Source organism: Rhinatrema bivittatum, chromosome 12, assembly GCF_901001135.1.
Source record: "Rhinatrema bivittatum chromosome 12, aRhiBiv1.1, whole genome shotgun sequence".
Lineage (NCBI taxonomy): Eukaryota > Metazoa > Chordata > Amphibia > Gymnophiona > Rhinatrematidae > Rhinatrema > Rhinatrema bivittatum.
Window position 1 is genome coordinate 76,340,357 of NC_042626.1, and position 12,343 is coordinate 76,352,699.

At 46.1% G+C, this 12,343-nt stretch overlaps 1 protein-coding gene across 5 annotated transcripts in view; it reads left to right on the forward strand.

The window, feature by feature from the left end:
- PLXDC1 (plexin domain containing 1) overlaps positions 1 to 12,343 on the forward strand; it is a 78,459-nt gene that overhangs the window by 22,008 nt on the left and 44,108 nt on the right. The gene's annotated exons all lie outside the window — the stretch shown is intronic.

Consider the following 12,343-nt stretch of genomic DNA (forward strand, 5'->3'; position numbering starts at 1 on the left):
CTTCTCCCCATACATAAGGTAGGGGAGAAAAGAAAAGAATACAGAACCTGAGATGTATTATTTAAAATATTTATAGCCTGCGCATCCACAGTTCTACACAGAGTTAAATTGTACATCCACAGATAAAACATGAACATAAAATCAGGTACAACAATACTTAAAAATAAAATCATATTTTTCAAGCCCTCATCATTCATCCAAGTCACCACAATCTGCAACATTATCTAGCTAGCACAGCTCATCAAAGCTCTGCTGAAATATACATTTTCAGTCATTTGCTAAACCTCAGCAAAGACTCAAGATTTCATCTCATTAGGCAAACAGTTCCACAAGCATGGAGCAGCTGCACTAAACCATTCCCTAGAGCGGAGGAGTGGCCTACTGGTTAGAGCAGCGGGCTATGAATCAGTGAGCCTTGGGTTTAAATCCCACCGCTGCTCCTTGTGACCTTGGGCAAGTCACTTTACCATCCATTGCCTCTGGTACAAATCTGGGAACAGGGAAATATTTAGTGCCAATCCATGAATACCTTTAAAGTAGCTTAAACTTAACCCTCTGGCATATGGATAACCAATGAAGCTTAAACAATCCACAGGCTTTTTGTATTATCTGCAAAGCCCTCAATGTTGAGCATGGTAACCAAATGTACAAGGTGTTGCAGTAATCCAAAGATGCTGTAACTAATGCATGCCTAATCATCTTCAGATCGCATTGCTAGGAATGGTCTTAGATGGTGCAGCGTACAAAATTTATAAAATGATTTCACTACAATCTCCTAGGACAAGCAGGATGGTAGTCCTCACACGTGGGTGACATCATCCGATGGAGCCCGGCACAGAAAACTTTTGTCAGAAGCTTTGACCAGCATACTGAGCATGCCCAGCATGCCACTATCCGCACGGCCACGCGAGGTACCCCTTCAGTCTTTTCTTTTCCGCAGTGCAGTTGCCTCACGGTTTGTGGAACTCTGCTCTTTTTTCTTGCTTTTCTTGCGAGAAAAGTTTCTTCCTGTTTTCCATTGTCTGTTCCCCCTTCATGGTCAGTTCCTCCTCAGTGCAGTAGGTTAAAAACTCCTGTTTCCGACTTTTTGTGGTCGATTCCCAGCTTTTGCTTTCCGGTGACCATCAGTCATTGACCACGCATTGGGTTTTTCCCCATGGTGTTGTCCAGCTTTCGTCGGTGCCCCCAGTGCCCGCGGAGCATGTCTATCATGGATCCACATGAGGTTTGTATCCTCTGCCTGGGGGCTTCGCACAAATCCAAGGATGTCAGCTATATGACAGATGACCCTGAAAGGCTGTCGTGAACACCTGGATAAGATGGAGAAGCTTTTCGGTTCTAAAAAGTCTGCTCCATTCACACCCGTGTTGGAGTCATCAATGTCGAGGAGTCAAGGGGAGCTCCTTGATACATTCCCTCTCGACACTTCTCGCTCCATTTCTTCAAAGGATCATGGAAACGATGACTGATCCTCCATGATCTCACTGGTTTCCATGACATTGAGGTCCTCCACCTCCTTGGCACCGTGGAAAGACCAGGCCGAGCACCGTGCTGGCGGGATGCAAGCATTGATACCGGTTGCTGTTGGTGCGTGGCTCCGGTTCCAGTGCAGTACCAGTGGCTGCCGTACTGCCACCGAAGAAACCCCATTCCTTGGAGGCTCCATCCTCCAACATACCTGGGAGTCCCAGGCATTCCCCACCGATATCGGTGTTGGGCACTCTGCCACCTCTGAGGACAGAGGATGAGCCAGTGATGCCTCATCCCCCTCCCTCAGTCCTGGCTTCACTGGACTTTGAGGAGGAGTTAGACCGCAAAATGCAGACCGTGGTGCTCAGAGCTCTTCGGAGCATTGAGCCACCCACGCCACCGGTCACCTTGCTGGTGCCGGAGCCTTTGCTATCTATTTTGGCTCCTCTGCTCGAGTGTTTGAACATCTTGTTAGGCGCCCTAACAATGCAACCAGTGCCCGAGGGACCTTCGGTTCCCCAGCAGCCACCAATGCCCCCCTTTGGGAGTGATTCCTATCATCTGATCCGAGGAAGAGAAAGACGCGGCCAGTGCCATGTTCCCGAGGCCTCGGTTCCCTGAGCCATTACCTGGGCCCTCTGGCTTCCTGTGGCCCTCGGACCCCCAATGCCGGGGGAAACATTGATTCCCGTGGTGCCCTCAATGCCATCGGAACCCAGGGCTGGGATCCCTCACAGGCCTCACCCGCGTCACACTGGCCTCAGTGAGGAGGAAGGCCCTTATGACCCGTGGAAAGATGATTCCTCAGAGTCCTTGTCTGAATATTCAGACGACCCCCCTCTCCAAGCCTTCCCCTCCCAAGGAAAGGCATCGGTCTCCCTCGAGGATCTCTTCTTCACGGGGTTTGTCAGGGCCATGGCCGAGGCTATTCCTTTCCAGCTTCTTACAGAGGAAGATGCGCGACATAAAATGCTGGAAGTGCTTCAGTTTGTTGACGCTCCTAAGGAAATTGTGACGGTTCCCATCCATAACATCTTTAAGGTTCTTCTCCTCCGGATGTGGGAACACCTGATCTCCATATCCCCCATTAACAGGGAACGTGGGGTTCGAGAAGCGGCACCTCCCCCACCAGTTGATGGTTGTGAAGTCCGCCCTAAAGAAAGCTAGGCGCTCCCGTACCCATGCTTCTGCCTGGCCCCCCCCCCCACCCCGGGGCAAGAACATAGGGAGCTCGATGCCTTGGGCAGAAAGGTCTTCCAGGGTGCTATGCTGGATGCCCGTATTGCCGCCTACCAGCTGTACATGACCCAGTACCACTGGAACTTCTGGAAGTGAGTCCAGGACCTTGCAGAGGGTCTGCTTCAACAGCAACAGGAGGCATTCTGGCTATCGTCCTGCTGGGTTTAGAGGCTGGCAAACATGAGGTGCGTTCCACCTACAATGTCTTTGAAATGGCGGCCCGCGAGGCCGCAGTGGGCATCTGCACCCATAGGATGGCCTGGCTCAGAGCTTCTGACCTCCGCCCAGAGGTACAAGAGAAGCTAGCTGACCTCCCCTGCACAAGTGACAATCTCTTTGGGGATAAGGTCCGGTATGCAGTGGCGCAATTTAAGGACCACCATGACACACTTCAACAGCTCTCCGCTAGTGCTTCTGACGCCCCTTCCTCGGCCAGGAAATCGCCCAGGCCAGGGTCCTGGATGTCCTTCTATAGACAGAGGAAGTATTATCTTCCGGCCTCCCGAGCACGCATGCCACGCACTAACTCCAGGAGCCGCACCAGCAAGCCCCTCCCGGGGGGGGAGCACAAGTCAGTCGAGTGTGCCCCTGATGCTGGATCCCCCAGTGGTGGGCAGGCTTATTGGCTTTGCCCATCATTGGGATGAGGTCACTTTGGACTGATAGATCCTTTCCATAATCCGTCAGCAGTACCGACTCAACTTCAGACAGCTCCCAGGGACCTCTCCCCCATGTCCATCGTGGGGTTTGTCCACCCAGCAGGTCATACTTCAAACGGAACTCTCCGCCCTCCTCGTAGCAGGCGCGGTAGAGCCAGTTCCTCGTCCTCAGCAGGACCAAGGGCTCTCTTTAAGGTATTTCCTAATCCGAAATGGAATGGCAGCTTACGCCCCATCCTTGACTTCAGGGAGCTGAACAAATTTCTCTCAAGAGAAAAGTTCAAGATGGTCTCTCTGGGTATGCTGATTCCCCTCCTCAAAAGAGGAGACGGGCTCTGCTCCCTCGATCTCAAGGAAGCTTACGCTCACATAGCCATTTTCCCCAGCCACGGAAAATACCTCCGCTTCATGGTGGGGAAGGCTCATTATCAGGACAAGGTGTTGCCTTTTGGGTTGGCCTCAGCCCCTCGCGTCTTCACCAAATGCCTAGCGGTGGTAGCGGTGTATCTCAGGCATCATGCGGTGCATGTCTTCCTGTACCTAGACAACTGGTTAATCAAGAGTGATTCCCACACAGAGGCACTGAGTGCTTTAACCCTGACAATGTGGACCCTGCAAGCCATAGGGCTTGTGATCAACTACCAAAGTCTCACCCCAGCCCGTCTCTTCAACTGGACTTCATAGGCACCAGACTGGACACAATGCAGGCAAAGGTGTTTTTGCCCCGAGATTGGGCTCTTCCCCTCACCTTGCTGGAGGCCTTCGTCTGTGGCAACTGGCAGGTGACTGCCCACCTTCTGCTCTGCTTGTTGGGCCACATGGTGGCTTCTGTCCATGTTACCCCTCTTGCCTGTTTATGCATGCAGAGGGCTTAATGGGCCCTGCAGTCACAGTGGTGACAAGCCTCTCAGGACATCGAGACTTGCGTTGCAGTCACGGAACCTCTGCGGGCGTCTCTGTCCTGGTGGGAAAACCTCTCCAATTTGAAGCAGGGGATTCCCTTCCAAACTGCTCCGCCTCAAGTGATTCTCACTACCGACACCTCTCCTTAGGGCTGGGGAGCCCATGTGGGTGGCATCCAAACGCAGGGTCTCTGGACCGCTCACGAAGCTTGCTGTCAAATAAACTTTCTGGAGCTTCGGGCAATTCAGAGACTGGTTGTCGCACAAAGAGGTCCTGATCCCAAGAGACACCAAGAAGCAATGTGGTATATCAACAAACAGAGTTATGAGCTCCGCGGATAGGGACATGCTGGGCATGCTCAGTGTGCTGGTCAAAGCTTCTAGAAACTAACAAACATTTTCTGTGCCGGGCTCCATCGGATGATGTCACCCACATGTGAGGACTAGCATCCTGCTGTCCTAGGAGAACACCTGTTACAGGTAAGTAACTGCGCTTTCCCTGTGGCCCTAGAGAGATTCTGATATGCGACATAAAGCCTAGATCATGTACTTGATTAGAAATCGCAATCTTCATAATCGCAAAAAACCAGCTTGAGAAAGGGGGAAAGATCCACTTTTTCTATTTTATCAATAAGAACATAAGAAATTGCCATGCTAGGTCAGACCAAGGGTCCATCAAGCCCAGCATCCTGTTTCCAACAGAGGCCAAACCAGGCCACAAGAACCTGGCAAGTACCCAAACACTAAGAAGATCCCATGCTACTGATGCAATTAATAGCAGTGGCTATTCCCTAAATGAACTTGATTAATAGCCGTTAATGGACTTCTCCAAGAACTTATCCAAACCTTTTTTGAACCCAGCTATACTAACTGCACTAACCACATCCTCTGGCAACAAATTCCAGAGCTTTATTGGGCGAGAAGTGAAAAAGAATTTTCTCCGATTAGTCTTAAATGTGCTACTTGCTAACTTCATGGAATGTCCCCTAGTCCTTCTATTATTTGAAAATGTAAATAACCGAGTCACATCTACTCGTTCAAGACCTTTCATGATCTTAAAGACCTCTATCATATCCCCCCTCAGCCGTCTCTTCTCCAAGCTGATCAGCCCTAACCTCTTCAGCCTTTCCTCATAGGGGAGCTGTTCCATCCCCTTTACCATTTTGGTTGCCCTTCTCTGTACCTTCTCCATCGCAACTATATCTTTTTTGAGATGCGGCGACCAGAATTGTACACAGTATTCAAGGTGCAGTCTCACCATGGAGCGATACAGAGGCATTATGACATTTTCCGTTCTATTAACCATTCCCTTCCTAATAATTCCTAACATTGTTTGCTTTTTTGACTGCTGCAGCACACTGAGCCGACAATTTTAAAGTACTATCCACTATGATGTTCAGCGATAGCCTGTAACCTCTCATCCAGGTAGAAACTGCATGAAGTCAACTTGTCTTAGCAAGGGTCTCAGTATCATTAGATGAGATAGGAACGTAAAACTGAATATTATGAGCATAAAACCTGTGTCTAATACCCAGATTTGCAAGAAATTGACTAATAGGAAAAATAGAGACATTGAATAATGTGACTGAGAGAGAGCAGACCCTGTGCAACTCCTATAAGAATCAGAAATTCCAAAGATTGGGATCCACCTCTAGCCACCCTCTGAAACCAATCTGACAGTCCTCTAACTCGGAAGAATCCCATTTTATGAATTTTAAACTCTTTATCCAGTGCATTCTGGTGTTTGCAGTTTATCCTGGATTTGCATATGTTTTATAATACAGGCAGCCACTGGGCTCTCAGGAACCCCATGCTGTAGTTAAGTGGGAGGCTTCGGCTGCTGCTGTAGAATAAGTGTGTAAGTTCATTTTGAAAATTGGTGTAACTTATTTGTATATCTGTGGCAAATGTACGCCTGATGTTAAGAAGCACCCCTGAAGTGTTCTGCCAGTGCACCTCCATTCTGATCTGCAGCAGCTCCTGCTATGCCAGTACCAGGGGATAGAAAAAATCAGACTGGACTGGGAATCGCCCATGGCTTCTAAGGTCTGAGGTGCTTTGCACCCCTCCCAGCATTTGTTCATGATGCTGTATCATAGAGATAGTCTGCTCTCCCTGTACTGGAGTGGATGCTACAGACATAACTTAGGAGGGATGATAAGTTGATTCTGCTGTATGGCATATTCAGTTTTATCAGCTTTTGCTTTGTTTTGGCCATTTGGCCTATAAAGGCTCCTTTATTTGATTACATTTAAGTATGGTATAAGTAAAAGGAGGTGTGTTCCCAAAAGCAGAGTGATACTGGGTCAATCCAAGTCCTGCAGAAAAGAATGGCCCTTGTCTGTGATGGGCAAGATGGAACGCATGCACTGAAACCTCCCCAGTGGCATCAGATCTCCTCTTTAGGACAAACCTGTTCTTTGCAGTAACTGAGCGGTTCTGTTTGGAGTCGACTGGAATTTCATTAGTGGGTCCTTGTACTAGCAGCTTCTGAAGGACAGGACCTGGAACAGCAGCGTTGCCACGTCAGGAAAGTGACACCGAGCGGAAAGCAATACAAAAGTGAATCCCCACCCTAATGGGCTGAGAGGAAGTGCTGCAAAGTCACTTTGCAGTGTCCTCTGGCAGAGGGAGCTGCTTCACAGTGGGTTCCTAGGAAGCCCTCTGCAGTATCCTAGTGCCTTTCCTAAGCTGTGATGCTTAGGAACAGGATGACAGTCTTCTTGTGTCTGTCACGCCAGTTCTGTAACTGAAGCAAGGAAGACAGCTTAGAGACATGTTTTATAATGACATTTTTAACTTCCTTTCTCTCTGTCCTTCACGCATACCTTCTTTCTTCTCTGTAGGGAACTCTGGAGGAGAGGGAGTGGAAGAATGTCCCCTGCTCTGCGGGTGAGAGGAAGGGAGATTGTTCCCTCCTAGAGGAAGCTGTAAGGGTTGGAGATACAGACAACCATCCTGAAACCCTCAATATAACATTTCTTTATTTAAAAGTTTTCATATTCTGCCCAATTCAACCAAAGTTATTCTAAGTGGAGTGATGTGGAGGAAGGGCTGCTGTGTGAAGATGTGAGATGAGAACATAAGAACCAGACCAAGGGTCCATCAAGCCCAGCATCCTGTTTCCAACAGTGGCCAATCCAGGCCATAAGAACCTGGCAATTACCCAAACACTAAAAAGATCCCATGCTACTGATGCCAGTAATAGCAGTGGCTTTTTAAGACAACTTGATTAATAGCAGGTAATGGACTTCTCGTCCAAGAACTTATCCAATCCTTTTTTAAACCCAGCTACACTAACTGCACTAACCACATCCTTTGGCAACAAATTTCAGAGTTTAATTGTGCGTTGAGTGAAAAAGAATTTTCTCTGATTTCTCCATGCTAACTTCATGGAATGCCCCCTAGTCCTTCTATTATTCGAAAGAGTAAATAACCGATTCACATCTACCCGTTCTAGACCTCTCATGATCTTAAAGACCTCTATCATATCCCCCCCTCAGCCGTCTCTTCTCCAAGCTGAAAAGTCCTAACCTCTTCAGCCTTTCCTCATAGGGGAGCTGTTCCATCCCCTTTATCATTTTGGGTGCCCTTCTCTGTACCGTCTCCTTTGCAAGTATATCTTTTTTGAGATGCGGCGACCAGCATTGTACACAATTTTCGACTTGCGGTCTCACCATGCAGCGATACAGAGGCATTATGACATTTTCCGTTTTATTCACCATTCCCTTTCTAATAATTCCTAACATTCTGTTAGCTTTTTTGACTGCTGCAGCACACTGAGCCGATGATTTCAATGTGTTATTCACTATGACGCCTAAATCTCAGTGGAGCACAGGACTTGGTGAGAGAGGTAACGGTGGTGGGGCCGCTTGGCAATAGTGATCATAATATGGTCAAATTTGAATTAATGACTGGAAGAGGAACAGTATGCAAATCCACGGCTCTCGTGCTAAACTTTCAAAAGGGAAACTTTGATAAAATGAGAAAAATTGTTAGAAGAAAACTGAAAGGAGCAGCTACAAAAGTAAAAAATGTGCAAGCGGCGTGGTCATTGTTAAAAAATACCATTCTAGAAGCACAATCCAGATGTATTCCACACATTAAGAAAGATGGAAAGAAGGCAAAACGATTACCGGCATGGTTAAAAGGGGAGGTGAAAGAAGCTATTTTAGCCAAAAGATCTTCATTCAAAAATTGGAAGAAGGATCCAACAGAAGAAAATAGGACAATATATAAACGTTGGCAAGTTAAATGTAAGACATTGATAAGACAGGCTAAGAGAGAATTTGAAAAGAAGTTGGCCGCAGAGGCAAAAACTCACAGTAAAAACTTTTTAAAATATATCCGAAGCAGAAAGCCTGTGAGGGAGTCAGTTGGACCATTAGATGATTGAGGGGTTAAAGGGGCACTTAGAGAAGATAAGACCATCGCGGAAAGATTAAATGATTTCTTTGCTTCGGTGTTTACTGAAGATGATGTTGGGGAGGTACCCGTACTGGAGAAGGTTTTCGTGGGCAATGATTCAGATGGACTGAATCAAATCATGGTGAACCTAGAAGATGTGGTAGACCTGCTTGACAAACTGAAGAGTAGTAAATCACCTGGACCAAATGGTATACACCCCAGAGTTCTGAAGGAACTAAAAAATGAAATTTCAGACCTATTAGTAAAACTTTGTAGACAGACAGGCAGACTGGATGGGCCGTTCGGTCTTCTTCTGCCGTCATTTCTATGTTTCTATGTTTCTATGATTAAAGTAATCCATTGTACCTGAAGACTGGAGGATAGCTAATGTAACCCCAATATTTAAAAAGGGCTCCAGGGGCGATCCGGGAAACTACAGACCGGTTAGCCTGACTTCAATGCCAGGAAAAATAGTGGAAGTGTCTAAACATCAAAATCACAGAAACATATAGAAAGTCATGGTTTAATGGAACAAAGTCAGCATGGCTTTACCAAGGCAAGTCTTGCCTCACAAATCTGCTTCACTTTTTTGAAGGAGTTAATAAACATATGGATAAAGGTGAACCGGTAGATGTAGTATACTTGCTGATTTTCAGAAGGTGTTTGACAAAGTTCCTCATGAGAGGCTTCTAGGAAAAGTAAAAATCATGGGATAGGTGGTGATGTCCTTTCGTGGATTGCAAACTGGCTAAAAGACAGGAACAGAGAGTAGGATTAAATGGACAATTTTTTCAGGTGGAAGGAAGTGGGCAGTGGAGGTGCTCAGGATCTGTATTGGGACCCTTACTTTTCAATATATTTATAAATGATATGGAAAGAAATATGACGAGTGAGATAATCAAATTTGCAGATGATACAAAATTGTTCAGAGTAGTTAAATCACAAGCAGATTGTGATAAATTGCAGGAAGACCTTGTAAGACTGGAATATTGGGCATCCAAATGGCAGATGAAATTTAATGTGGATAAGTGCAAGGTGATACATATAGGGAAAAATAACCCATGCTATAGTTAGGTTCCGTATTTCTTTCCAGATCATTTATAAATATATTGAAAGGTAAGGGTCCCAATACAGATCCCTGAGGCACTCCAACATCCTCTTCAGTAAACACCAAAGCAAAGAAATCATTTAATCTTTCCGCGATTGCCTTATCTTCTCTAAGTGCCCCTTTAACCCCTCGATCATCTAGCGGTCCAACTGACTCCTTCACAGGCTTTCTGCTTCGGATATATTTTAAAAAGTTTTTACTGTGAGTTTTTGCCTCTGCGGCCAACTTCTTTTCAAATTCTCTCTTAGCCTGTCTTATCAATGTCTTACATTTAACTTGCCAACGTTTATATATTGTCCTATTTTCTTCTGTTGGATCCTTCTTCCAATTTTTGAATGAAGATCTTTTGGCTAAAATAGCTTCTTTCACCTCCCCTTTTAACCATGCCGGTAATCGTTTTGCCTTCTTTCCATCTTTCTTAATGTGTGGAATACATCTGGACTGTGCTTCTAGAATGGTATTTTTTAACAATGACCACGCCTCTTGGACATTTTTTACCTTTGTAACTGCTCCTTTCAGTTTTTTTTTCTAACAATTTTTCTCATTTTATCAAAGTTTCCCTTTTGAAAGTTTAGCACAAGAGCCGTGGATTTGCTTACTGTCCCCCTTCCAGTCATTAATTCAGATTTGATCATCATATGATCACTATTGCTAAGTAGCCCCACCACCGTTACCTCTCTCACCAAATCCTGTGCTCCACTGAGAAGTAGATCTAAAATTGCTCCCTCTCTCGTCTGTTCCTGAACCAATTGCTTCCATAAAATTGTCATTTATTCCATCCAGGAACTTATCTCTCTAGCATTGTCCAGATGTTTCACTTACCAGTCAATATTGGGGTAATTGAAGTCTCCCATTATTACCGCACTACCATTTTGGTTAGCTTCCCTAATTTCTCTTAGCACTTCACTGTCAGTCTCACCATCTTGACCAGGTGGACGGTAGTATACCCCTATCACTATAGTCTTCCCCCGGGAAGACTATAGTGATAGGGGTATACCCTACCCATAAAGATTTGATTGTGCATTTAGTCTCATGCAGTGACTGAGCTGCAGTATTTGGAGGAAAGGCCGCTGTGTGAAGATGTGAGATCAGATGTGATAGGGAGTGGAGCTAGGAAGGACGCACTGTGGACCTGGCAGTGACTGAGCTGCAACTGCTAGTTTAGGGCTGTGGGTGTGATGTGCAGCTGCAGGGTGGGGTGCACACAGAGTGCTGAGCAGAGCTTTGGCAGCTGCAGATCTGTCATTACCTTTATTTTTAGCTAAGTCTCCTCCTTCTCTCCTTCTCTCCCATCTTATCCTTCCATTTCCCGCCTTTATTCTTGTTTCCTTTTTGTCTTTTCAATGACCTCATTCCTCTTTTTTCGGTTTTCTTCATTCTTTTTCTCCTTTTTCTCGCTCACTCTCCTGTTGAGCAGCCCTCAGAATTTCTGGCGTGGAGAAGTTCCACCTAATAGCCCAGGGGAGTGTCTTTTTCATTTTTTTTTTTGTACAGAAGAAAGTGATCTATTTCTAAAGGGACAGCTTTTCTAGTAATATTTACATCTACCAAGTAGTCCTTTCAGACCTTTCCCTGTCAGCCTTCTCACCAGTCTGCTCCCATGGCTCCCCTTCCTCTTCACTTCAGACTGGAATGAAATCTGTGATGCTCTTGCAGATTGCGGTATCATCATCCTTTGCCTAGATTTGCTCGTGTTTTGATGAAGGGCATGTAACTCCAGAAAGCCCATCAAGAAACGTATTAAGTTTGTTCAATAAAAAGGGTTCACCGTTTATAGAATGTATTTTGTTGTTGACCTTTTTATTTCTATAATCGGTTTTAGAGAAATGGCGAGTTCTGTTACTGATTACAGCCTTTTACTTCCCAGTGAAGAAACGTGAACTTGCTGTGGCCTGAGAGAGTGGGAAAGGCCTGGCTTGTCTCATACTTAGCTCTGCAGGGGCTGCTTGTTCTACCCGTCCACGGACAGAGAGCGAACTGGGGGCAGTGGTATAGCCCATGAGATGAGGCTTAGAAACCTAAACATTGTAAACCTTAGAGGAGAGGGGAGAACATTTGAAGACCTGAAAATTAGTAATAATGCCAAGAAGCAAACCTGTTTCTAAGGGAAAGGATATTTTAGACAAGGCGTCGAGGTATATGGGGTCCAATGGAGCAGACAGAGGAGAAATAGTTGGAATTTTATTTTTTCATGGGAAACAGTGGTGGAAGAGTGTAATTGCCTTCTGGGTTTGGTGGTGGCATCTATAAGAGGGAATAGGATAAGCATCAAGGCTCTTTAATTGCTGGAAGTGGAGAGAGCAGAACGTGCAAGCCATTGACACTTATATAAGCATTAACAGCACTATACTTGCCTGATTCAGCAGTGGGTGTTGGGGCTCCCGGAAGGTATGGCAGAGGTTAACATGAAAGTATTAGCACAGGGATCCACGAGGCTGGCTTGTCTGACAGGCTACGAGGAGGGAATCGACTGGCTGCCAGGTCCGTCTGGCAGGCTGCAGGTTCTGTAATAACTAGAGGGGTTGGTGTTTAAAAGCCCACTGAGCAGGTAAATGTAT